We start from the raw sequence: 5,200 nt of genomic DNA, 5'->3' as shown, positions 1-5,200 counted from the left end.
ACGGGGAGATGTCAAATGGTATAAATGCAATATATAACCAAATATGATTGCCTCATTCTATTTTCTCAGGGCTGTCCAATTACAGAGCACTTTTTGGGAAAGTGTTTATTAAATGATGTTCCTCTCAACTTGCATAACCCAACTTTGTGTTAAATATTATCGTAACAGCTCAACTGCCTTATTGTCTTATACTTCAATTTATTTTCTTCAAATATAAAACACATCTAGCACTTAATTTCAAAAGCAAATGTAATTATGACATTCTTGTCTAGTCCAGATTTTTACACCCAAGTCACCAACGTAATAGTAATAGGACCATAATTTAATGTCTTTTACTATCAAAATTTTTTTCGTATTTTGTAATGACAGAGAAACTGCTTTATAATACCAGTAAGGGACAAAGAGCTAATAGATGGCTAACAGATACCCATAATCATAGCTGGAAGAGGCTCACAAACGTGCTTCACATGTTTGGCCAAAGATGCTGCAAACTATGTGAGGCTGGAACAAATGTGCCAATTTTCCTTCACGGAGGGGCTTGCGGCCCTGCTGTGAGAGAGTACTTGAGCCATTTGCTCCTTCAGGGTCCATCTCAGCAGTAGAGGCCTAAGGTTGATGCTGTGCCGTTTCATGGACTGAGTGAAACAGCGGCTCAGGGGCCGGGCACTCAGCCTGGTATGGGAACTCGAAGGGGCAAGTCTCTCTCTCAACCTTCCTCCTTCCCTTTCGTTTCAGTGTTGATCTCTCATAAACATCTCTCATCCTAGATTCCATCTCCACATTTCTCAGCATCTGTTTTTTTATAACCCAGCCTGTGACATGGTGTAAAGTGAATCACCTTAAAACAGTTCTACTTCTGGCTGGGGGGATGATCTTTCAGCCACTGTTAGAGAGTAGCTACATGGTGTGTTGAAGTCCATCAATGACTTTCATTATTAAATTGCCACATTAAAATTTATCAACCAATTATATATCAGAATTTAATTTTTCTGAATACACTGAAGTGCATTGCCAAAACAGTATTCCTTTTCTTTTTTAAAAACCCTTTCTTGATTTCCGTGGAGCATCTGACACGCTAAGCCTCTCTCTCCTTAAAACTTTTCCCTTTCGTTTAAGAGAAGAAACATAATTCTGACTGCTCCACTATAATCTGTGCTTGCTGCCTGCCTTACAATGCTGTACCCCAAGTTTCTGTTCTTGACCTTTGCTCTTCTCCCTGCACTCACTTCTCCCAGAACACATGACTTCAGCATCTTCTTAGACAATGGTTGTATCCATTTTCAAGTTTATGGTTCAGGCCTTGTTGCTGAGCTCCAGAGCCATATAGCTTCCCCAAACAAAAATACCCCCAAATGGAATGTTTTATCTCCACATCCTTCCTTCCCAAACACCCCAAAATGTAAATAACCAACAGTGGTTACATATTCATCCTCCAAAAATCCAGTATCCAGGAATAGCACCACTACTCACTCACCCTGTGATGTTAGCTTGAATATGGGAAACAGCCTAGACTTCTTCCCACAAACGCTCTCAATCCAAGCAGTCCTGAGATGTTAGATTCTCCTTTCTAATCAGCTTGAGTCATTTCACCTCTTTCTTTCTACTGTCTTTCATCTCCTCTTCCATGGGTGGCTTAAAGTCTCCAAGACTGTCCCCTAACCCTTTTTCCTTAAACTCATCCTTTCTTTCTCTACCATCTGATCAAGCTATGTCACTGCGGAAACTCTTCTCAGGTGGCCAGCCTAACACACATGGTTCTTAATGAAAAGTGAAAGTCCAAGTCTCTCAATCATGTCCAATTCTTTGTGACCCCATGGACTATACAATCCATGGGAATTCTCCAGGTCAGAATAATGGAGTGGGTAGCCATTCCCTTCTCCAGGGGATCTTCCCAACCCAGGGATCGAACCGAGGTCTCCCGCATGGCAGGCAGATTCTTTACCAGCTGTCTTAATATCAGGATATATAGCATAGTGCCTGTCACGTAGTAAGCTTCGTAGTGTGTTTGTGAGATGCATGGAAATGAATTGTATAAAAATGTAGTTACTTTTCAATGAACCATTGTAATGGTAAATTTGTAAAATGCATACACTTATTTGGACATTTTGTCGTAGCATATTTTAGAAAAATTTTTATCAATATTATGTATCTCACACACTCACACACACACACACACACACACACACACACACACTGATTAGCAACATTTACATTGGTTTTCACTTGAAAAATCATCTATAATGAAATTATTGATATATATAAATAATATATAATGTAAAATTATTTTCATATAATTTTATATTATCTGCTTTTTAGATGCATATATTATATAATATAAATTATTTCTAGATATTATGATATCTATATATAATAAAGTATACCTTATATACCTTATTATTTTTTATACATTTTAATATAAATTTCTATAGCTATATAATATGCTATAAAATTATATGGATAATTTTTAAAGTATTTATTGTAAGTAATTTTATATATAATAAAAATTATTTTAGTATAGTTCTGAAAAGAATCTACATTAGCATCTACACTGGCTAATGATCTACACTGGCTACTAATCTACATGTTGCTAATGAGGACTTTTGAGTAGGTGTAGTGTATTTTGTAGAGTAGCTGACACACAGTTTCCACCTCTTCAAACTGATTGTCAACATATGGGTAAATAACAATCTGCTGACTTTGAAAAATTAGTTATAATCCATTTCACATAATGCATGCAAAGCATGGCAGGCAATGGCCCATAATTGAAGGATTAGTTTTGGGCCTTGGGGTGGTTTTTAAAATTCACAGGCTGATAAAATGTTCCATCCCATATGGACCCAGAATATTCTCATCAGGGAGTTTCCAGTATTCCCTTTCCTCCTACAGAATATGACATCTACTGGCTACCAGGGGAGAGAGAAGCGCTCCATCCATCAGCCCAGCAGCTGGAGATCTTCCCTGATGATAAGCGGAGCAGGAGGTTGAAAGTGCCTCAGAAGAATCTGATGGGGCCTGAAATGGAACGAATCTGTAAAACCACTTAGGTCAGTTCTAATTTTTCTGCTATCAAAGGCACACTGTAGCGTCTTCTTGCCTCCTGCCTGAACCTTGCATCCTGCTAAAATTGCTCTATGTGCTCTGCTCCCTTCAGATCTTAATGGCTTGCCAGTGTGGAATAAGAGGCTGCCCTGCGACTGTTCTAGCTCTCACATCGCTTTCACTGACTTTCCCTCTTTACTCCCACCTGTCTGCATCCATCTATACCATTTCCTTTCAGCTTCTGTGCCTGCTCTTTTCTCTGGTTACTGTTTTCTTCTCCTGTTTGTCTTGGTCTGATAGAACCCTTTATGAATCTCCCAAGAGGGATCTTTCCAAGCCCCATTTTCACTGGTCTAATTCCAACCAGGCTGTGCTGGTTAAGAAGTAGGAGAAAAGAAATTCTTGCTACTAATCCACATGGCCTGGGTAGGGGTGTGTTTTTATGAAATATTCTCATTATTATGAAATGCCTAACAAAGCAGTGATTTGGCAAGCCTGAAGTCACACACTGGGGCTCAGAGCAACTTGCTTCTACTAGCAACATGAGGATTAGAAACACTTCCTTGCCAAGTGGCTTTGAATCAGCTAGAAGGTAGGGAATGATGCTCTTTGCTAAGGATGACAAGACTTTAAAGCATTTGTTAATTGTCCAAACCTTTGTTTAGAGAGGCAAAATGTACACACATACATTAAAAATATTCCTTGGTTACTTATCAGGCTTTATGCTATTTTTAAAGAGAATACTTGGTTTTGAGAGTAAAGCTTATAAGCCACCCCTCAGATATCTTTTCAAAATGAAGCTAAAAGATGATTTTTAAAGAATCAAAATAGCATATTTCTACAGTGGTTTATAGCTGAACCAGGAATGTGTTTGATGGTTTTTTTGGAAAGGAATAATTGACTAAAATTTAAATTATCTGCTTTCTCTAAATACCCAGAGCTCTGCAACAGAAAGAAATGGTGAGAGTTATGCTGGGTATGTATGTGTGTGGGGGGGTGGAGGTGGGGCCTAAACTGGGAATGAAGTTTCTTGGAGAAAACCTACAAAATGGGCCAAGCACACATGGATTGCGTGATATCATTTAGTTGGAGAAGGAATGCTGAGCATCATGCTGAACTCAGATGTCATCCCCTAGGAGAAATGATCTCTCTTTTCCTGGAACGTCTGTAGCACTGAGAGTCTAATCCACCCTTTGGCACTTATCTTATACTCTCCTGTAATATTATCTCTTTTAGAAAATTTTTAGCTCTTCATTATGACAGTTCTCTTTTTACATGGCTGATTTACCGAGCATCTCCATTCATTCCAGGTTGCCTGAGGCAGCTGTGATTTATACCTGTTGCCATGGTGTAATTAATTATTAATAGTGCCCCTTTCAGTCTCAAAAATATTCCTGGTTTGGATGATAACCTATAAAGTTACCGTAGTCTTATCCTACCTATACCAGAGTCTCCTGTGCAGGAAATAGCACACTCTACTAGGATTCTGAAGAGATCTCAATGACGGGATTTTTCGCTGAAGTGTGGTCAGGGTTAAGGGAATCAAGTAAGGATGTTAAGATATCAGGCCTAAAACAAAGGGAGCAAATGATGTTATGGGAGCCCAAGTGAGAGGTAGAGCCTTAGAAGAGGGGCAGCCCTAGAGAAGCTCAAGTTTCGGAAGGACGCAAACACTGCAGAACTGGTCAGAAAGAAAAGCAATTCCCTACCATGCTGTCTTCCCATCATTGGTGTCCTGGCTGTGTGTTCTATTCAATCAATTCAATTCAATTGCTCAGTCGTGTCCGACTCTTTGCAACTCCATGAAATGCAGCATGCCAGGCCTCCCTGTCCATCACCAACTCCCAGAGTTCACCCAAACCCATGTCCATTGAGTTGGCGATGCCATCCAACCATCTCATCCTCTGTCGTCCCCTTCTCTTCCTGCCCTCAATCTTCCCCAGCATCAGGGTCTTTTCCAATAAGTCAGCTCTTCGCATCAGGTGGCCAGGGTACTGGAGCTTCAGCTTCAACATCAGTCCTTCCAATGAACACCCAGGACTGATCTCCTTTAGGATGGACTGGTTGGATCTCCTTGCAGTCCAAGAGACTCTCAAGAGTCTTCTCCAACACCACAGTTCAAAAGCATCAATTCTTCAGCACTCAGCTTTCTTTATAGTCC

The sequence above is a fragment of the Muntiacus reevesi genome, chromosome 14, assembly GCF_963930625.1.
Source record: "Muntiacus reevesi chromosome 14, mMunRee1.1, whole genome shotgun sequence".
Taxonomy (NCBI): Eukaryota; Metazoa; Chordata; class Mammalia; order Artiodactyla; family Cervidae; genus Muntiacus; species Muntiacus reevesi.
Note: the sequence above shows the minus strand (reverse complement) of the source record.